The 22,551-nt window shown below is 45.3% G+C and overlaps 1 protein-coding gene and 1 long non-coding RNA gene across 4 annotated transcripts in view; one reads left to right on the top strand and one right to left on the bottom strand.

The window, feature by feature from the left end:
• Positions 1 to 22,551, bottom strand: part of LOC103159900 — a 144,810-nt gene that overhangs the window by 43,597 nt on the left and 78,662 nt on the right. For both annotated transcript variants that reach the window (XR_004771740.1, XR_004771741.1), the window contains exons 5-6: positions 12,631 to 12,726; positions 5,356 to 5,529 (exon numbers count right to left, since the gene is read on the bottom strand). This is a non-coding gene — a long non-coding RNA (uncharacterized LOC103159900). The remainder of the gene's footprint in view (positions 1 to 5,355; positions 5,530 to 12,630; positions 12,727 to 22,551) is intronic.
• Ngf (nerve growth factor) overlaps positions 21,414 to 22,551 on the top strand; it is a 52,083-nt gene continuing 50,945 nt past the window's right edge. Inside the window, exon 1 of one of the 2 annotated variants that reach the window (XM_027393815.2) lies at positions 21,414 to 21,482. The gene's annotated coding sequence lies outside the window, so the exon portion shown is untranslated. The remainder of the gene's footprint in view (positions 21,483 to 22,551) is intronic. The other variant, XM_027393816.2, reaches the window with a different exon arrangement.

Raw genomic sequence — 22,551 nt, 5'->3', positions numbered from 1 at the left:
CCTGCCCACACTCCCCTGGCACCATGTTCTGGAAACTTAAACAAGGAGAGATAGGGCCTAGCTTGTGCCCTGCAGGTACAGCAATGTTTCACAGAGGCACTAACTGTGCCTCAGGGAGCGGTGTACAGGTGTCCTTATCCCCTGCCTAAATGTCAGCTTAGAGGTCAGGGGATGAGGGTCATCTGTGAGGACAATGCAGAAAGCCTCGAGGACATTGACCTATCAGAAATAGAAAACCTGGGGGCTGGAGAGATGGCTCAGAGGTTAAGAGCAACAACTGCTCTTCCAGGGGTCCTGAGTTCAATTCTCAGCAACCACATGGTGGCTCACAACCATCTACAATTCAATCTGGTGTCCTCCTCTGGCACATAGGCAGAACACTGTATGTGTAATAAATAAATAAATCTAAAAAAAAAAGAAATAGAAAACATGACATTTCATGACTCACCTCAGATTCTACAAGGCATGAACTTGATGACAAAAACCAACCTGACTTAGAGTGTAGCATCAGCCAGCTGAAGGCCACACTCCATTTTGGACGACCACCCCAAATATTATCACACAGTTCCTCTCATTAATTGATGTTTGTTCAATGGGAACCACATCCATGGTAGACACTACACAAGGTCGATGTCTGTCCCAAAGTCCAGGACACCCTCCTCTGGCAAGCAGCATAGTGATTGTCTTTTGGATGCCAGTAAAATGAATAGTGATCAGGTAGAAAATGCTTTCAAAAGAAGAAAAAGAAACAAATCCCATGAGTCTTCCTCAGCTGGATTTCCTTTCTGCCTCAGAGGTACCTTAGTCACTGTTCTACTGCTGCAAAGAGACACCATGACCAAGGCAACTCTTATTTTTCTAAAAAAGCATCTAGTTTACAGTTGCATAGGTTTAGTCTGCTACCATCACAGGGGTAAGCATGGCAACACACAGACAGACATGGTGCTGAATAACTAGTGCAAGTTCTGCATCTGGGTTTGAAAGCAGTGGAAAGAGAGAGACACTGAGCCAGATGTGGGCTTTTGAAACCTCAAAGTCCACCCCCAGTGACACATTTCCTATTCCAACAAGGCCACACCTCCTAATCCTCCTCAAGTAGTTCCACTCCCTGATAACTAAGAATTCAAACTACCACAGATGATAAAAAGTGACCAGCAAAGCAGGACCTGGTTCTTGGACCAGACCTGGAAAGCATCCGAAGAGACCCGGGAGACAAGATCCAGGAAAGTGGCAAAACACAAATCTAGCTAACATTTTCAAGAAAGCAACCCCATGAAGGCCAGATAGCAAGGCTGTCACCAGCTGCAAGACAGATTGTGAGACAAACCCAGCCCAGACATCTCAGACTGGAGACTCAGAGTTCACCTGTGGCCACATTTGGGTTCCAACTCTGGTGACTTCTTTTAGAACTTGAGGATTAAAACTGATGCTTTTAATATTCTCTTATTTGGTATCTGCTCATGTTAAAATCATCATGTGAGCAAAGCTGTCAATATGTTTGAACAGAAAATAATAATAATTTGTTGCATTTTATACTCAACAAAGTACTTCCATATTTATTTCTGCCTTTCAATCTGGGGCTGACCTCTGAGGGATAAAGGAGATGATGGGATTTCACAGGTCATTAAGCTCTGTGAGGGTGGGGACTATTCTGTTTGTCACTGGTACCTAAGCAGTAGTGCCTTGCCACATAGAGCCAAGATATTTATGTAAATATCTGATGAAGAAAGGGGTGGATGAATTAGTGGGAGGAGGGATGGGTACATGGGTAGATGAATGGATGGATGACTAAAATTTACCTCAATTTTAAAAAATGATTCAATGGTTGGGAAAATGGATCAATGGGTAAAGTGCTTGTCAAGGAAGCATGAAGAGCTGAGTTTGGGTTCCCAGCATCTTACACAAGCTGAATGCAACAGAGTCTCTGTAACACAGCACTGGGAGGTGGAGATGGGTTTGATGGGAGCCTCTAGTTGCAACAGTGAGCTCCAGGTTTAAAGAGAGTGCCTGTCTCAAAAATAAGGAAGAGGAGGATTTAGAGAGTTTGCTGTGGGATTGTGTCTCCTAGTAACATCAGAAGCTACACCTGTAAGTCTCACAAACATGACTGCCCAAAGGTGAGCTGAACAATGGTGACACTGACAGACATGCCAAACTGGATGGGGAAAGTCCCATGAGGTCTCAGCCCTACACTACAGGCAACTAAGTAAATCTGGGAGCGAGATAGGTGATCCTCTCAGGGAAGAGCACACCAAATGGTTGTTCAGTGCCGAACAGTCCAGTCCTGGAAAAAACACATGCACACAAATAATATTATATGGACTCAACATGTTATATTTAGGAAACTATATGTACATACATATATACATATGTACATGTAATAACAATTAATGAAAAAATAAGCCATGAATTTGAATGAGTGGGGAGGGTATATGAATTTGAGGTAAGAAAGGAAAAAACTTTGTAATCAAATTAGAAAGAAGCATCTAATGCCAACCTATGGGCTCCACATGCACATATACAGATGAGTATACCACACACACGTGTGTACACACACCTACAACACACATACTTACAAAAACAGATTGAGAGAAAGAGAATAAGTAAAAATATGCTTTTTTAGAGAAAATGAATGCATTTCCCAATTCTACCTACTAATGAGTGGTTTTGTCCAATTTTCTGATCTTTATTTTTGTCATCTACAAAACAAGGATAATGACATTGCCTCTGTTTTCATGCTGGAAAAACAAACAAACAAACAAACTCAGATTTGTTGAACATCATTGATGTAAGGAAAGGAGCCCCTGGTTGGAATCAGCACTACTGATTTTCAGGTCATCAATTGTCCTAACATGTAACAGAGAAGACAAAAGCAAACTATTTCCAAGTATCCTTGTAGGGCACTGCTTAGAAAGGGCAAACACATTGGAACATTTTCTCCAGAAGTATCATTATTATTCTCACGTGATAGATGCAGAATCAGAGTGACTTGCCTAAGCTTCCTCAGTTGAGTTGGAATTGGAGCTCAGATTTGACTTTGCCACCTGTTACATCTTTATATTGGCTCACACCAAGTCCAAGGTCAGAAGCCTCCAGTGTTCTCCATCTGCCCTGGAAACAGACTGGCAGTGTCTGCCAAAGGCTCTGGTCCTGAACTGAAGCAGTTGTCACAGTTTGAGCTACTGACTGATACAAACAACCCTGCAAAGTTGAACTATCTGGATAAAAATCCTGATTTCCCAGAACCACAGTCTAGTCATCACACTGCTCTTGGGTTGTCCTTCCCTTCCCTTCCCTTTTCTTCTCTCTCTTCTCTTCCCTTCTCTTCCCTTCCCTTCCCTTCCCTTCCCTTCCCTTCCCTTCCCTTCCCTTCCCTTCCCTCCCTTCCCTTCCCTTTTCTTCTCTTCCCTTCCCTTCCCTTCCCTTCCCTTCCCTTCCCTTCTCTTCTCTTCTCTTCTCTTCTCTTCTCTTCTCTATTCCAAACAGTCTGAAAAACAGCAAGTAATGGCAACCTTTTGGAGACAAACCCCATGGAACCATTTATGACCCAAAATAAACTTGAAGTATATAGAGACCTATTATAGAAGCCACGGTGGAGGAAGATCTGGGAAAATGAAAACAGCTTAGTCTAAATCTTTCCCTTGCTTCTGCTTACAGTCATTGGTGGAGCTATCTTCTTGAAAAGAAGCAAGTGTACAAAGCTACTTATGACTGATTCAAAATGTTCCAATGTGGGGCACACCTGTGCTTGGGAGGGAGGAAAGATGGGGGGTGGAGGAGAAAGAAACAGCTTTAATTCTGGAACAAATGGAAGCTCTTTATGGGTGAGGCTCCAACATGCTAGTCTCCAAGATAGGTATCTCTGTGAGTTAAGGCTCAGTTACAAGGGAACAAAGGACCCAGCCTAAATTAATCTAAAGCAAAATATTAATTCATGGATCCTGTAACTCACAAGCCCAAAGAGGAGTTGTTATAACTTGAATGTTTGTATCTTCTTCAAATTGCCATTGAAAACCTACCCCACATGTGGTAGCATTTGGATGTGGGGCCTTGGGGAGAGAACATTTAGATAAGGGTCTGAGGTGAAAGTCCCACGGTGGGCATAGTGTTCTTTGCCCTATGGGAAGCAGCTAGAGCTTCCTTTCTGCCTACATTTCCTGTCCCCTCTACATCTTCTTTTTTTCCTTCACACCTTTCCCATCTGAGAATGTGGTTAGAAGCAGCTATCTGCTAAGCAGGAAGGAAGTCCTCACCAGAACCCATCCTTACCGGCACACTTCACAATCACGTTAAATTACTCTCTGTTGATTAAGTTACCAGGTCTCTGTAATATTTTGTTATAGAAACCATAGCAGATCAAACTTTACCTTAGGTTAGGCACAACTGGCTAAGGGGAAGGGGGTGCATTTCCAAGCTCACCTTACTCTCCCTGGGCTCTACTGTCAGAAAATACTGTACCCTATCAAAGCAAGTAGTTCTGGGGTACATTGCCTTAAGTTCAGGCTAGAAGAGCATTCTAGGCAGAGGCATTTCCTCTTATCTTGGAATTCCCAGGGCCATCTCATTGGCTGTGTGGGGCCATTGCCATTCATGAACTAATAAGTGACCAGGTATGTGATGTATCTATTGTCCTATGCCCAGACCACATAGCTCACCTGATGTGCATGAAGAGAGGGCATTAAATCCCCAGGTGACAGTGGTGGGAGTGGGTGCTTGCGGCAGAAAAACATCATGACTACCAGACAGTTTTTCAGGGCTTGAGCCAGGGGCAGGCTACATCTCAAATATAGTCCTCAGAGCTAAGAGCAAGACAAGATAAACACAGGGACACTGGCAAGTAGCAGACTGATCTGTTTCAATAGCTGGTATGCCAAGTTTGTGATCAAGGCTTGAAATATTTGACACCAAATTGTAAGTTGAAAGGAAGAGAGTAAGATGAAAATCCCTTCCTTATGTCTCTTAGTTCCAGATTCAGCACCTCGGGATCTGCAAGTGTTGCTTTATCCATAGAGCATCTTCCTAACTGAATAGCTTGCAGGTGGGCCTCTCTTTACACTGCATCCTAGTCCTGAAACACTATGTGTGAACTGAATTTAAGAGTTTGTTGTTGTTTGTTTCAAATTTGTGGCTCAGAAAGGCATTCTAAAATCCATCTGTGGTATGAAAAAAAATTTATTTTCTCTTTCAGTCTGGGTTGTGGCCTATTGTTTTAATTTAGTTTTGTTTTGTATGTTTTTGTAAAGTGGAATATGTTGGGATACACACACACACACACACACACACACACACACACACACACACATCTACCGCCACCACCAGCAGCAACAAAACAACAAATAGGCTATGTAACAGTACCTGCAAAGCAAAAGATGCTTTCCTTCAGCAATTTATTTCCTGTCTGAGTCTATCCTTGTAGGAGTGAACCTCCTTAAGTTCTCTTCCCCAGACTGTTCCTTCTGACAACAAATTCCATAAACAAATGATCTTCCAGCAACTCAACAGCAGAAAGATGCCAGCAGCCAATTGTCCCTGAGAAGACAAACAAAATTCTTTTCAATGTCTGTTTTCACCCAATCAAAGTTTGGCCTCCTGACCATATGAGTGGTAGCAAGTCCTGCTAAGGGAGGCAGATTTCAGCATAGAGCCTAAAGTGTTTTGGCTAAAGGAGTCGCTTCTGTTGGCTGTCCTGAAGTACTGATTGGGAATACTTTTGAATCTGTTGATTAAAGCTATTTTTCAACTCAGAATAGCAGGATGAACTCTCCAGTCTCCTGTCCCCTCCTGTTTTCTTTGTCTGGGGCTTGCTGGCACAGGACAGAGTCAGGCAGTCTTACTTTCACCTCATGACCTACAAGCCATAACCCAGTGTGGAGGTAGGAACCACTCCCCCTCCTTACCAGCATTCAAATAATTGTTGATTTGGAAATAGCCACTGTGTGCCACACCCAAAGGGAAGTATCTTGGTTTTTCACCTTGGCAGTGTCTAGAATCAACTAAACCATAATCTGCTGGGGCACTCTTGTGAAGGATTTTTCTTGATCAGAATATTTGGAGCAGGTAGACCTACCCAGAATGTAGCAGCCTCCTACTGCATGTGAAGAAGAAACGTGGTTTTTACATGTTTGTCCTCACTCTTGCTAGCAAGTTCATGTATGCTATTGCAGTGACATTTCTTCATCAGTATTATTGCCATCTTCTTCAGGATTCCAATGTAGACTGAAGACTAGCAGGTCTCCATGGAGCCTCCAATCTTTCAGTGTTAGACTAAGACTGCTGAGACAGATAGATAGCCTTGTGGACTGAACAAGTACTAGATTCTTGGCCTCTCCAATTTGAGGCAGCCATTGTTGGACTACCTGGACCAAATTTTATAAACCAGTTTAATAAATTCCATTTTAATATATATTTAAAACTCTGGCATTCAATCATTATAGACCTGAAGCTGTGCTTATTAGGAATTGAACAACAGGCTTGGAACTCAAGAGTGTCTGTCAGCTGGGAGGATGCATGCAACCTCTTGAGAACAGAGTGCTCCCACTGAACTTCTGGGACTCCTGACTCTGACCATGACATAAACTCCTCAAAGTAGGATAACAAGGTTAGGTGTTCAATCCATGTGTGAAGCAATAGGGCACATTGTAAATGCATGTTAATCTTTATTTTCCCTCCCCAACCATTCCTTCATGAAATTGATGGTCTTTCCTGGAAGTATCAGGACTCCCTACTCTATGTCCTTCAGGGGCACTTAAGGCTCAAATCCAACTTATCTCCCTAACTCCCTGCTGGATGCCCAAAGCTCTTCCCACAGAGTCACAGGGCAATGGCCCTAAGAAAGCAAGCGTGGATGCCAGGCTGATTTCTGATAGACAATTTCAGGGCACTAGACATACATTACAGAACTCCCTCATTTCATATTCCAAGTAGAATCCTGGATATCAATGCCGTTTAGATGGCCATACTACTAGCGCATGCTCATTTTACACACTAATGGGCCATGCGTCTGTCCTGGCACCTAGTAACTACTTCTCAGGCTTCTTTCCCATCCCTCTTTGTTTCCACATCCAGCAGATGAATGGATGAAAAAGATACGACCTATATGAAGCAGCATATTTTCAGTCATGAGGAAATGTGAAATCTTTCCATTTGCAGCAAGAGGCTATTGCATTAAGCAAAATAAACCAGACATAGAAAGACAGGTATAAATCTCACACTCAATGCATTGTGGGAACTCTTTATAGGGTGCCTGAACTAATTTATATTCCCACTCTTTTCTTCAGATACATCTTTTTAAGCAAGCAACTACTTTTCTGTTTAGATTTGTTTCTTTAATTGCAGCCATTGTAATTGGAGTGACATGGTATCTCGTTTCATCTTAGATTTGCATTTCCCTAATGGCTCATGCTCTCAAGCACCTTTTCACACAGCTATTGGCTGCTGTATTTCTTACTTTGAGGAGTGTCTGTTTGGATTATTTGCCCAGATTTGGTTGGATCATTTATTTTTGTTAAGCTTTTTGAGCTCTTTATGTATTCTGGATAGTAATCCTCTGTCCAGTGAGGCGCTGGCAGCACGGGTTCGCTCTCATTCTTCCAGCTGTGACTTTGCTTTGTTGACTGGCTCCTGTGCTGTAGCAGATGCCATCCTGTTTTTCGAGTTCTGCTTTGTCTCCTATTCATTTGGCACTCTGTCCACAAAGTAATTGCTCATAACAATGCCATGGAGAACCTCCCCTAGGATTTCTTAGTTTCCTTTTAAAGTCTGAGTTTTGCACACTACCAACCATACAACATTTTAAAAATGAGGAAACGACGACACAAACATTGCCTGGGTCAGGCAAGGTTTGAAGACGCAAAGAGCTTGGGAAAGAGACAGAAAAGTGGGTGGATGGGCAGGCTTTACTCAGTCCACAATTGCAGTGAGGCCTATGCTCCAGAACGAGTCACAAACATAACTATCTGTGTGTGAGTATTTTTTTAAGAAGAAAAAGGGGGCCCAAACAGGCATGGGGTGGGGTGGGGTGGAGGGTTCCCAACTAGTGAGGTACCAGCTCTGCACCCATATGAGTAAGCAAGACAAGGAGCATTTTCCCACGCCAGGTTCCAAGGAGAAAAGGAAGCAACCCTGTGATCCTCCCTCCTTACCTCCTGTCAGTCATGAGTGGGAATCCTTCTAGAGAGCGTTTACATTGAAGCCTTGAAGGCTGAATAGCAACAAACAGGAAAGCGATACCCTCCTGGGCCTTGCACAGAACCTGGGATTAGCAAAGGAAATCAAATCCAGATCTGAGAGTGAAGGTGCCTGATACTCCCCAGCTCTCCTCTCACCACCGCTCAACTGAGGGACTGTGCATGCCCTATATTAAAGAATATAAAACACCACATAAGCCTTCTGCCTGGGATCTCCTGTGATATCTGTGCTTTGCTTTGTGATCTTGAGCTGCTTTCACAATCGGAAGCTCCAGTCAGTTTACATGGGACCAATCAGGAAGTTGCTGAACTCACTGAGGTCCCTCACGCAGCTGACCCACCTGTGAAGGCCTCATATGCTGTTTGCACAGTGTCACGAGGTCCCAGGGTTACAAATGCTCTTTGTTAACACATTTCATGTCTGTGCTATTAAATGAAGTTATCTAAGTGCAAGGGGGGGGGGATAGTCTCTGATAGCTCCCCTTGCAGTTTCCCACACTACAGAAGATCAAAACTCCTTTCAACATACTAGACAGAGGCTGTGCTGTTTGACTTCTGATTTGGTAAGCTTCTAAAAAACCATCAGTGCAGTCATTTGACAAGAAACTGCTATATACCTAGCCCACCGAAGGCTGCCGGGCTCTCATGTTCCCCACAGGGGACAGATTCCAGACAAATCCCTATGTTCGTAAGCACCCAATTTGCAGTAGGAACAGACATACCTCATCCACTGGAACACATCACAGGGCCATGGCTGAAACTGAGGCTGAGCAGTCAATGAGGCACCTGTCACTGCAAATACTCCAGTTTCACCTGCCCTCTGGGTCCATTTTTGCTCAGATTCAAAGTGCAGCACGATATTTCCTGATAAGATGGAGCCATGCCACCAATCACACACTGTTACATCAGGGGAAACACCCCAGAAGGTGTTCCAGAGACTCTGTGCAGTCCAGCCTGATGGGAGAGGGGACTACTCTGCAGTCTTCCTCTTCCCGAGGCCTGGAGACATCAGGGGTAGAAAAAGCCGGAGGGTAGTGAGTGCTGGCCAGCTTGTCTGACACACATGTCACTCAATCAGTCTGCTTCTGCAGCAAGTGCTTCTGCAGTCTGCTCTAGGCTAGACACCAGTCTGGGGCTTACTATTGAAAACATCAAAAGTCAATGCCCTGTGGAACTCATGTCCCAGTGTGGTGATTCAGACAACATAGCCTGTTCCCCAGGCTCTACAGATTTCACTTTCATCGCCATGCTGGAATGTTATCACCATTATTAACCCCTCTTTATAGACAAGGACACTGAGGAAGAGAAAAGTACGTGGCCTCCCTAAGGTTGTCAGCTAGGAAGCAGAGCTGTGGATTTGAACCTAAGCAGGGCAGAGCCTAGGCTTCCAAGTTACACTCTGCCATGTCATATCAGAGGATGGCATGTTCAGTGGGAAGCAAAGGTAAGAAGCAGGAGAGGGGCTGTGGGCCTGTGTAGGGGAGAGGGTAGTGTTCAGATTTAATTATTCTGGTAAAGAAAGTCCTTACAATAGGACACTGAGCAGGGAGTCTAAGAAGGAATGGATGCAGCTATGCAAACAGTTGGCAGAAGAGCACCCAATGGCTGGACAGCAAGTACAAATATCCTCAGGAGCGTTTAGAAGTTGAAGTCATAGAAAGGGGGAGTAGGCTGCAATGAGTTCAGAGTGGTAATGGGGACGAAGGGTTTTATTGTGCAGGATCCTAGAGCAGCCTCAACCCATGGGGTATCTGCTAAGCGAGGCACAAAGCTGCAGGTCGCCGTCATGATTTTTTTTTAAGTATTTCTAATCCCCATGTCACATGATAGGATTGTCCTTCCTGGTCCCCACTGAAAGACATGTGACTTGTTCTCCCAATAGAATGGAAGCACAGGTAGTTGGTTTCTTTCAGATTGAAGTCTTAGAACCATTGTGTGTCTGGATTGCCCAGTCTTTGTCCCTATTTGGGTAACTGGGGAAGGCTGCCTTAGGTCAGACACCCAGTGACCACCTTGAACAGAATCTCTTCTGCCAGTCTCACTGGACTATGCGGTTTGAATGAGAAGTGGTTTTTGTTGGCTTAAACCACTGGGACTATAGTGCTGCTAGCTCAACATGCTGTAGTCCCAGCTGACTGACATGGAGTCCAAGAACAAGTAGGGGGGAAGGGGAAACTTTAGATGCTTCATTCTGGAAGCAACTGCTACTAAGAGCTGACTGAGAAGAGTCAAGCTTGGACAAGGTTGACAGCATTGCCATAATCCAGGGAGAGGCAGCAGCCATGGAGGTACCGAGGGTGGAGCACATTTTGCGTGTGAGATGGAATAACAAGGGTTTGACAACAATTTACATAGTGGATGGTGAAGAAAGGAGACAAAAATGACCCCAGAGCTTCTCTTGAAGATGAAAAGCCCTCAGCTCTCCAGCCATATCCCTCCATGTCTGTTCTCCATAAAAAAAGACAACCTTTGATGTGGCAGGCAAAATGACCCAAATTTCACCACTCAAGAGTCATTCCTCTTGGTTCAGCATTGCCCTTCTTAGATGTTTTATTTTGAAATGGAAAGACCTAAGATACAGGGATTGCCCACATAGGAACCAATTCATTTTAGCCACTCGCAATTCCAAGATACCCTGGTCTGCATCTCTTGTTTCATTTGGAGAAGCCATGGTCCACAGAAGCAAGTCATCTTGTACAAGGTCAGAGAGAAACATAACTGAGTTCCAGAGAGGCGGCTCCTGGCTCAGCAGGGCTTTTCTTTCTACACCATGCCCAATCCAGATGAGGGTGCTCTGGACTGGGTTTGAGTTTCCCCGGGAATGCACAAAGGGGAAGCATGTAAGGAGTCCCTTCCTTTACTGTTTTATACAGACCAGTCTCAAACAGAGCTCAGGGAGCACCTTCAGTTTCACTACCTTTGAGTTCACTGGTTCTGATCCAATGACCAAATCAGAGAAGAAAAATTATTATAAAAGGAACTAGAAAAAATACATGCTGTCTTTTTGGTGTGTTTCTGACATCAAAAGGCCTGGGGCACATTCAAGCCCCTTCTTCACCGTGTCCTGTGTGGTGTTTTCCTGCCTGACAGCTTTGTGCTATTCTTTTTGCAGAGCATTCTCTGCACTGCTCCCCCTGGGTCGGGCACAGCTAAAAACAGACAGTGGCAGCCGCCTCTCCGTCTCCTAGCATACTGTCTCCTAGCACACCAACTAGAATCATTTGGATTATGCAGAGCTGTGTCATACTTCAAATCTGAAAAGTGCCCAACTGTGATTTTTATTGGATTTTTATTATTCATTGTACCTTTTAAAACATCAATTTGAAATCATTAAATTAGAAACCTTCTCTGATGTTTTGCAAACCTTGGGCAATGCCCAGGTCCAGTCACTTTTGTTTGTCATAGGCCTGTTCTGGAGTCCCAGGGAGCCAAACTACCATTTTAGGGAGATTGGCAAGACCCCAGGGTGGCAGAGTGGTGATCAGGAGGCTAAGATCACAATCTCCTCTTCTGGGATGCTGGCAAAAGAATCCCTTGAAGAGAAAAACAGCCACAGAGATTCACTGCCCTGGAGGCCAAGTAGCCACCTCAGAGCCATCAGCAGCTGGAGGGACAGCTTGCAAAGTGCACCGGGCCGCAGTGTTTGAAAAAAAATGTGTAGGATAAACTAAAACTGTGTTAACTTTCCCCTCTGAAGTTTAGGCAAATATCTACGTTACATAAAAGTGCCGAAAAGTGCATGGAAGTCTATAAAAATGTTAACTATGGCAGGGTGTTTCCAGTGAGTTCGCTTTCATTGGAAAAGAGATGTCCCCATAAAAAGGCATGCTCTGTGCTCCATTCCTCTGCAAATACTGGACTTGATGTGCTGGCTAAGCCTCTCTTTCTTCCAATGCAATTTTGTCTTTCTACACACGTGCAAGGAGTGTGGAAAGATCTCTAAAGCCACACTTGGAAACATGCGACAGTGGGCTGTTCCTGGACACAGCCTGTTTCATATATTAACTGCATGCTAAACTCCATTAATGGCAAAGCCATATGCGCCGTCTTCAGTTTTTTGCCCCCCTCCATTTATACCTTTATTCTAGCCTAACTGATCCCAGCTGTTATTAAAGAACACAGTTTAAGCCCCCATTACAACAAAGACTTCTCTACAATGAATGATCTAAACAATGGCCCGTTTCTTCGAATAATTTTACTCAGTTCAATTTTAATGACTATTTTTGAAGACAATTCTTCCAACTCCTGTATTTGGTTCTGCTGATGCAGACATGAAAAGAGCTGAGCCCTCAATCTCAGAGGGCTCGGTATTTGAAATGACAAAATTCCAACACAACAAAGAGCTGTGGTTATCCCTTGAACTTTGTTCAGATGGGACCTAATGTCGGGTGGCAAGTGAGGATGGTGGTTTCGCCCGTAGGAATTTTAGAGCATTATTACTTACTCTCTTCTTGTATTTCTTGGTTGGGCCAATGCTCCTAGGTTCTAGCAGCAGGATAGATGTCCTTTACCTTCAGACCGTCTTCTGCATTACAATAGGCTATGTTTCAAGAGCAGAAAAAACAAACATGTTCTGGTCACTCCAAGGTGCCAGTCGGGTCTCACCATATGACATTGGCACTGACATCATACAAATGAATCAGGATTGATTGGCACTGAAGTGTACATGACATATAAACTTTAGTCCAGGTCTCTGTCCCATTTGGGTGGAAAAATCACTTCACCTCTGTCCATCATACATACATCACATGTGGGAGCTTTCCTTTTTTGGGCCTCTTGGGCAAGCATATTTTCCCTCACCACAAAATGTTTTTCCAAAAAAAAAAAAAAAAAAAAGAATGAACTTGTTGCTCCAACTACTTGGTATCTGGCTCTGGGTGCAGAGCTTGAGGGTAATGGTGAAATTGTAATGTGTTTCTGGATTTTGTGGTTTCAAAGTGGTTCCTCTTTCCAAACTAAGATGGGTCCTCTGCAAAATGTGGCACAGCCAACCTCTCCCGTCATGGCACTTCTCTCTGGGCACCTCTGGCTTGTCTGAGCAGAAGGGAAGCATCAAGCTGGAGGTGAATAAGGACTCCTCTACTGAACATGCACTCTGTGTGTCTTGGTTAAAGCTTTCAACATCCCATGTAAACTCATATAGGCACCATCTTTCTCTGTGTTGGTGATGCCAAAGATGTTCAATAATTTGTGTAAAGATACAAAGCTACCAAATGGGTGAATTCAGGCCTTACATAAAACAGAAGACCATGGATACAACCTGTGTCCCTTATAATTCCCCACATTTTCTAACCACAAAAAACATGCTATTTGTTTTAAAGACAAAGAAGAAACATGGTTGGAAAATGCAGAAGTCAACTTTAATGAGTTGTTAGTTATTCATATTCAGGAGGCTGCCTTGTAGAACCCCAGAACTCACTTCCTCCCTGGTGCTAGGCCTCCACTGCCTTGCTGGAGACAAAGCTATTGCAAGCAGTGAGCATACACCTGCTTGGTGGGCCCAGAGAAGCCCGTCTGTCAGGAAAATGTCTTCCCTAACTCACTTCCTTCTTAATTAAAGTAACATTTTGAAAGTAAAATTATACAGTGTGTAGAATAAACAGAACAACAATAGCTGTGATTAATCTGTCAGGGATTGTATAATGGGATGCTAATAGGGAGAAATAAACTCCTGATGAAGATCAAAGTCATCTCTGCACATGGGGAACTTTTAAAATTAGAATGATGATAAATGAATCTTGATCCCAAATCAAAATAAAAAAGAAATACCTACCCCTTTAGGCTTGCAGAATGAGGGCAAAAAGAAGCCTAGGACATCTATAACCCAGGAACTGGGAGCTGAGGAAGTGGAGCTCTAGCCTAAGTCCTCTCCTACTGCTTTTCCCAAGCACCTTGGGCCTACTTGCCCACTTGGGATGGTCACTCAACCTATCTGCATCTGCTCAAGTCCCGCTAAAGCCTATTAGACATGGCCTGTGACAGGATACTGGGACATGGAGAAGGATGGTGTATGCAGGAGTCATGTGTAGTTTGTTTAAGAGGAGAGGGAAAGCACCTGTCTCTATGCAGCAGCTTCTAAACTCTCCCATTGGCCTTAGGAGCAGGCTTGGTTTTATTTTACAGGGGCTGGGCTCTTCAAGTTTCCAGGTTCTCAGATCTAGACTTTCTATCTTCTCTCAGAGTAAGTTATATGCCAATAAGAAAGTCTGATTTTTCTCACACAGCCACCAAAGTTTCAAGATGGAACTGGAGAGGATGCATGCCAACAGACAGCTCTGCAGCAGCTAAGAATGGGAAACCTACTGTGTTCAAATTGGTACCTACTGTGTGCAGGCATGGTGCTGGAATTGTGGCTAGCATGCACAGGTTTGCTGGGTTTGGGGAGAAGAGAAGGAAGACAGAAAAGCACATAGGACTTTATAATATAGTAGAGTCTGGAATACTGTGGAGGCCCCATCTAAGGAATGTGGTCTCACAGAGACAGAGGACCCCTAACTTAGACCAAGGCAGTTGGGCTACCTTTGGAGGTGGTGTCTGCTTAAGGGTGAGGCAGAGCTGACCCAGAAAAGAGTGAGTGATCCAGGAGGGAGAAAGGACATATGCACACACACACACACACACACACACACACACACACACACAGAGAGAGAGAGAGAGAGAGAGAGAGAGAGAGAGAGAGAGAGAGAATATGCAGTTTCCCTGTGAGCAATTTTCAAATGTATACAGATCAATTTTAGTGTTCTACTCCTTAACCTTGCAATGCCCAAACAGCTCCACTCAATTAACATGTTAGTTCTCCCACCTTTTGAAGTCAACTCTGACCCCCTGTCCCCTGAAATACATTTGCCCTGAGAAACCAGTGGACAATCCAAGACTGTTTTATGAGAGTAGAATTAATTGAGACTCTGTGATGCAGCATGGCTGAGGTTCCCTGGACCAAGAGGGCTTCTGAAAGACTCAGAATCTGGCAGAGGGTAAAGTTCTATTTGAACCAGGCCTCTTGTTACCTAGAGGAATAATATATGTTTGCCATCTGCAGTGCATCAGCTAACTTCACAACTTTTCACCAAGGAGACACACTGCCAGTGAATTAGAGGAGTCCAGGAATGCCCAGGAATGCTGCCTACTGCCTACTGCTGCTACTCAGAATACAGACAGCCCTGGCTAAGCCAGACTTAAAGGTGGACTCTACTCTTTTTCTACCATGCTGGCAAAACCTGATTTGAGACACCTGACTCTTGCCTGGTTCTATAAGGATCTCCCCAAATATTAGTTAGTAAGGGATGGTGTCTGCCAAGAGCAACAGAATAGCTCTCGATGGTTTGCTGGCAAGTTTTAAGCTACTCGATCAAGCCTGTGGGCATCATCTCTTCTTTCATAGAATGTGCACCTGCTGAAGATGTATCACAATCCAGGTGGCGTGATGGCTAATGGGAGTCTGAAAGTCTTAAGGGTTTTAGAGTTCAGTGGAGAAAGTACTCTACTGCTGAGCATGGTGACTTGTTCTTGGGATCTCAGCATTTGGGAGGCTTAGGAAAGGAGACTGCTGTGAGTTCAAAGCCTCCCCGAGTTATAGTGGGAGAGCATGGCTCAAAAAGAAGGAGAGAGGAATGGGTAGGGAGGAGGACAGAGGGAAAGAAGAAAGGAGAGAAAGAAAGAGAGAGAATTAGCTTGTTGCCTACTGTGTGGACATAATGAGATGTATTTATATTCTCTCTTATTTTTCATTCTTTCTGAAGCATGTGGTTTTCATAGACTGCTTTTAGGGCTGTTGCAGTTGGAACACAGAGAAAGAGCCAATATTCATCTTTCCACATCAAGAATAGAATTTCTGAGTCCACAGTAAGACAATGCTTTTGAAAGCCAAGCATTCACAAGTAAAAAGAAAAACAAGTTTTCTAAATTCCTTTAGCTCCCATAAAGTATTAAGCATGAAGTTTGATGCCTGGTGGTGGTGCGTGCCTTTAATCCCAGCACTCAGGAGGCAGAGGCAGGCGGATCTCTGTGAGTTCGAGGCCAGCCTGATCTACAGCGTGAGTTCCAGGACAGCCAGGACTACACAGAGAAACCCTGTCTCAAAAAACAACGACAACAAAAAGGTGAAGCTTGGAGGATTTGATCATAGAGTTTTACTGTAAACCTGGGGCAGAAAGAGCTCAAAATGTTAATTAGGAAGGTCCTGGTTTCAAAGAACAGAAGAGCTTCCTGTGAGTCCAGAGAAGAGTTTATGATGGAAAGAATGGGACAGGTGGGGTGCCCACCTGCCAGGGTCCTCATTTTCCTTGTCTTTGGCATACATGCCTACATGGGGTTGAGCATTATAGGGAGATGCCTGGGAGATGCCTCATAGTTGGCTTGGCACTACCACCGGTAGGGGAGGGATAGCGTAGCTTTGGCAGAAGGTGAGCCTTCAGCGTAGATTTGGAGACAATGTTTTGACTGCTTCAGCCTGTGTGCAGTATGCAGAGAGTGCTAGCCTTGACATTGCTCAGAAATCTCCTACTTCTCTATTATGCACACACTGTAATGTCACACATGCCCCACAAAACCTAAAGACCTTTGCTCTGCAGACGGCCACCACATGAACTCCCTTGTGAACACATCTAGGGGCTAGACGGAGTACTCTTACTAGTGAAATGAACTGAAAAAGAAAACTGCCAAGGGCAGAGCTAAAACAAAGCAAAGCAAAGCAAAATAGCAAAGAGGAGGACAGAGGGACAGGTGACACTGCGCTTCCACAGTCTCTTTAAAGTGAACTTTAGACAAGGACAGCTAGGACAGTAATGGAGGCCCATTGAAGCTCGAAGCTGGTCAAGTTCTGTGTCCCTTGATTGTCCACATCTTTCCCTGCATGTTTCCCATTCATTTATGGTCTATCTTAGCACTACATAGTGGGTGCTTTCACGGCGAGAATATTCCTTCTTGACCTGTTTCCCTTTATGTAAGTCTTGCCCAAGAACAAGACTTTGTGAAATACGTTGAGCTGGATTTCTAGGGTTGTGGCATTAGGTCCCATCCTAGACACATCTCTGTGGTAGCCCCACAGGAATCACCACACTCAGGACCCGGATCGAGGCATACTTGTTTGAACCACAGACTCCTAAGAGACACCGAGGGCCTGCTACAGAGGCGGAGACCTCTGAAGACAGCACCAGGGACTTTAGCACCTGATCTAGGTGGTCCATGTGGCATCCATGAGTCACTAGGGATCTTTGAGGGGGCAGGGTCGATCAAGACTGAGAACGTGGGGCTCGCAGTGGCCAGGGGCAGGGTTTGGTCCTCAGGGGCATACTTGACCCTCTTTGTGCCTGAAGAGACTGTGGGGGCTCTGTGTCACCTGTCCCTCCATCCTCCTCTTTGCTACTTGCTTTGCTTTGCTCTAGCTCTGGCCTTGGGGATTTCCTTCTCCAGTTCATTTCACAAGTAATGGTACTACCTCTGGCCTCTAACATGACCACCTGTCTTTTCTTATACTTTCCTGACTTATAAGTACATTCAATAATTTACATTTATCAAATATTAAAAAGACAAGGGGAAATTTTAGAACTTAAAGCAGCTTTATTCTCTGGTCAAATCTTCAGTGCCTAAAATGGGACTGGGCAAAACAGATGCCCAAAAATTACTTATCTAATATATTTAATCAATATAACTATAGTTTTATAGTGATTATTAATCACTACAAGCAGTGGTTCTCAACCAGTGAGTTGCAACCCCCACGGGGATCAAATATCAGATATCTACATTACAATGCAAAGTTACAGTTATGAAGTAGCAAAGAAATAATTTTATAATTGAGGGCCACCACAACATGAGGAACTGTATTAAAGGGTTGCAGCATTAGGAAGGCCGAGAAAGAACCATTGGATTATAATTATTAGGGCCCTAACAGGTTAGATCTTTCTCCCAAGGTCACATCAATGGGCCAAAGCTTGCCTGGTCTCAAGGTGATGGTTTTCTGAGTCACAGTGCCCCTACAGGACAAGAGTGGAACTGCCCTGTTCCCAGCCCAGGAGCATCCCATGCTGAGATACTGCAGGAATGAGGGACAAGGAATATAGAGTGCTTGCCTAGCATGCATGAGGTCCTGGTTTTGATCTCCAGCGTTGCATAAGCTGGGTGTGAGGGGACATGCATATAAGCCTAGCACTGGAGAGATAGAGGCAGGAGAATCAGAAATTTAAGGTCATCCTCAGCTATATAGTGAATGGGGGACCAGCCTAGGTGACACCAGACCCTAGCTTAAACAAACAGCAACCAAAACGGAAGAAGAAAGAAAAGAGCAAGAAGGACTGTGGATGGGGGTTTGAGGGTCAGAGCTGAAATGAACATAGTTCTTGAGCTGTCTTAAGCAAAAACTAGTGAGCACTGTACACATAATGGGCACTGGTGACTGAGGGATTGTGTCTGAGAGGTCAAAGATGAAGATGTAACTGGGATCTAGAAATTAGGATAGGACACTGGAAGAACGAGTGTGACGGCGAGGAGGCAGAGGGGAAGAGGAGGTCTGTCTGTGCCAGGCCAGGCTGTGTTGCTGTTGATGAGGTTCTCAATGGCAGCAGGCTTCTGCAACCTCAGAAATAACAACAATTACTGTACACACCACAAGCTGTCCTCCAAGTCAGCAAATGCATCAGCTGCTGGTTATTTTGATACCCTGGATAAAAAGCTCTTTCGAGAAAATCTAGTACATCAAAACATTCTCATTCTCTGCCCGTGGCACCATGCCTTCTGGCCACTGCCCTCTCAGCTGGTTTTCATTCCTATAAATGTAACTGGTCCAGATCTTAAGGTCCCTCTCTCAGTGACCTGTGAGGACACTTCTGTTGGAGTCTTTCATGAAAGTGGAAAAAGCAAAAAGAGAAGGCACCTGACTATGGTCATTAGAACGGAGGCTGACCTATAATGAAAACTTCTGGAAACCAACCCAGTATGGATGGATTATTTGACACCCACAAATGACTCTCACAATTTTTGGATTCAAAACACATGTCAGGTCCCTGTGCTAGGTCCCAGGGAGACTAACAATGTGATCAGGGTGTAATAGTCTCGCCATCATGGGAACAACTGTGCCAGCAGGTGTCACAGCCATCTTCTGGTATGCAGCACAGAGTAAACCATTGTTTGTTGTTTATATAATCTTACTTGCTCAAGATCCTTCGAATTCAGGGACACAAGCAGATCTAGTTAGAGCTGGCAAAAACAAAAAGCAAACAAATACAGAAACCTCCTGTTAAACCAGGGTATGCCCCCATAATATGATAAAAAAAATTTGCAGGTGGAACAGCTGGGCTTATATTTTACTTTGTTTTTAATACCCCTCTTGAAAAAGAACCACAAGTACCCCAAATCCTTTTGTCCTTCAAGGTGACACCATAAGGACACATACAAAAGCCCCGCATTTAACAACCAAATCGAGCTATTCTGTAGTTTTGAATTTCACCCCTAAATTCACAGGCAGTTATTATATAGAACTGATTCTTAAAAAGCAGTTATATGTGAAATGGTTAATGGATAGATGTATTGTATTGTCTGGAAACTGTTAGTTGTTTGATTAACAACGATAAGTTTTCTAATAGACCACCACAGCCATTATGCTATTTCTACTCTGCCATTCTAGAGTCCCCTGACCTCTCTACTTCACTTCTGAAATGTGTTGATCTACCAGACTGTGTCTGGACCACACAGACCATGCTTAGCAAAGCAAGAAAGCTCAACTTCCAATGCCAGTCCTTTCTTCTTCCTTCATCCTTCTCAGAGTGCCTAGAAATGGGACATAGGTAGATGTGGGGACAAAGGCAAAGACACAAAGGAGTCCAAATCCAGATGGCCACAAGTTCCTCGGCGGATCCTTTCCTTATCCAGGTGTCTTCCAATGGGGATGAAGGACCACTTCAAGTTGTTCCTGGGAGCCGCTGCCTAACTACATCCCAGCTGCATGGAGAATGACTTTTGCCTGGGCAGTACTAGCAAGTCATCAGCAAGGAGGAGACTCAGTACTTCACCCTCCCTCTGTCACTCTCCTGCATCCATTCCTTCCATCCATTCATGGAGGCGGAGGCAGAGAGGAGGGGAGCATACAACATGCTTTTTCAAAGGAAGAAAAGTCATTTCACAAGTTCAACCAGCAAAAGGTGTGTGTGTGTGTGTGTGTGTGTGTGTGTGTGTGTGTGTGTGTATTTCCAAAGATCTTTCTTACAACTGTTCATGCACATGCACACTTGGTGAAAAATCTGACTTTAGGTATATTTCTGCCTTATTGGTTTGGGGAAGAGATGAGGTGGAAATATATACAGGGAAAGGGGGAGGTCTAAGTCAGTCAGGCCCCCACCAGCTCCTGAATCTATCAGATCCAAGAAATTCTGGAGACCCCACCTTAAGTAAACAAATAGAGGAGATGAAAGGGAGTGGGGTGGGGTCTGGGGTGGGGCAGAAGGCTTGGCCTTCTTCTAAGGCTGTACTCACCAATTCTTAAAAACTGATGAAAGCTGTGGACCCCAGATCTAGAAAACTGTAGGCAGCACACTATTCCATCTACAATATTAGAGGGAACTGAGTTCCTGGGAGGCTCCTGCAATCCCAGACCTTAATGCTGGCTGGGAACGTGAGGTATCTGGACCCCTAAGACCCTCTTCCCTCAGACCCCCGGCAGATACACCTCTGTCTAGACATTCTAGTTAACTCTGCTTCTGCCTGGTTTCAGATAACCTCCTAGTACTTGCCAAACCCCGGGAGCTTCCTGGGTGTTCTTTCAGCTCTCAGATTTGCAGGGAGAGGAGCACCTGATGTCCAACCACCAAAGGAGACCTAAACCAACCCAGAAGGCTAGCAAAGCAGTGAGCCAGGGCAGAAGGTGAAGGGACTCTTCTAACTCCGACAAGCTACTCTGCCCTGCTCAGCCTGTCTGCCCATTGGTGTGCAGGACCAGCTACCCTGCCTGGTGCCCTAGAAAATCTCCCTCTGCCACTGCGAACCCGATGCATTTTCATTTGTCCTCAGAAGGTTTGAATCCTTCCCTGGCTGTCTTTTCCTGGCCGAGTCCCACCAGCCTTCCTGGAGCTATCCATCCCTTGTCCCCAGGACCCCTGCAGTCTGGCACCTTGGGTCCAGTCACAGCAGGTGCGGGGCTGGGAGTGGGGGTGGGGCAAGGAGGAAGGGATGAGGTGGGTGGGGGCCAGGATTTGGAGAGGCTGTGACTGGAGCCAGGGAGGAGGGGCTAAATACATTCACGAAGCCTGTTACAGCAGCTCTGTGCTCCAGCACAGCAGAGAGCGCCGGGAGCCGGAGGGGAGCGCATCGGTGAGTCAGGCTGCGCTGAGCCGAACCCCTGACGGGGTGCAGAGCGGTGCGGCGGACCGGGTTGCTGGGCTTGGAATGGTGTGCATGGATCCCTGTCTGGCGAAATCTTCGTGGGTTGAAACGCAGCCCTGAAAGAAGTGTTCGGAGTAGATGTAGGGACGCGAGCCCATGGGCAAGCAAGGGAGGCGAAGGAAGTGAGGGTCTCTCTGGTCGTAAAATTCCCTGTCCCAGGATGTCTAGAAGTCCCAAAGTCAACACTGGCGCCTGCAGAAGCAGCACCGCCTTTCCTGAGCTCTCAGGCTAGAAGGGGACAGCGCTCAAGAGAACCTGGAGAGAGGGATGCGCGCGCTGCAAGCGCGCTGGGGTGGCGGAGCAGTAGCCCGCGCAGTGGAGGGTGAGTGCATAGCGCGTGGGCTGGGGAGTGCGCAGAGTCCCCAAAGTGCCACGCAGCACCAAAGTGAGAGGACCAGCGGCCCAGGGTGCGCTAGACTCGGTGCTTGTCGCAGGGCTCACAGTATAAATTGAGAGTGCCAGGGGTTGATTCAGGGAGCTTGGGTTCCAAGTGCCGAGGTCCCTAGCAACAGGGCCCTTGGTGGGGCCTGCTGGCTATCTCAAGGCTCATCCCCAGTACTTGGGTCACCCAGTACATTCAACTGTCTGCTGCCAGGTGTGGCAGAGGCTGGCACCCCGGCATTGGGAAGGGCAGCGGGAGTCTTGGGTTCAGGCAGAGAAACTGCAGGGGAGGGAGAGAGAGGACTCTGGGGTCATGGTATTGCAACTTGAAGCCAACGTAAACATGCGGCTTAGTTAGCTCTGCTTGATTACAATGCTCTTGCTTTCATAAAACTTTCTGAGATTCTTAAGGAAGGTGTTTTTGGCTTGACCTTTTTCGTCAGGTTTACTCCAGAGATTCAAGAAGTGCCTGCTTGCTAGGCTGGTTTTTCCAAGTTGTTCCAGGCTGGAAATTGTAGCAGTTTGAAGGATAATTTATGGGTGTTTCGTGCATTAAAGTGTATTACAGCAAAGTCTTTTGGGTGCTGTGGGTATTAAGGGAAACTCAGGGCACGTT

Source organism: Cricetulus griseus (genome assembly GCF_003668045.3).
Source record: "Cricetulus griseus strain 17A/GY chromosome 1 unlocalized genomic scaffold, alternate assembly CriGri-PICRH-1.0 chr1_0, whole genome shotgun sequence".
Classification (NCBI taxonomy): Eukaryota; Metazoa; Chordata; class Mammalia; order Rodentia; family Cricetidae; genus Cricetulus; species Cricetulus griseus.
The sequence above is the reverse complement of the archived record's forward strand: the minus strand, read 5'-3'. Positions and strand labels throughout refer to the sequence as shown.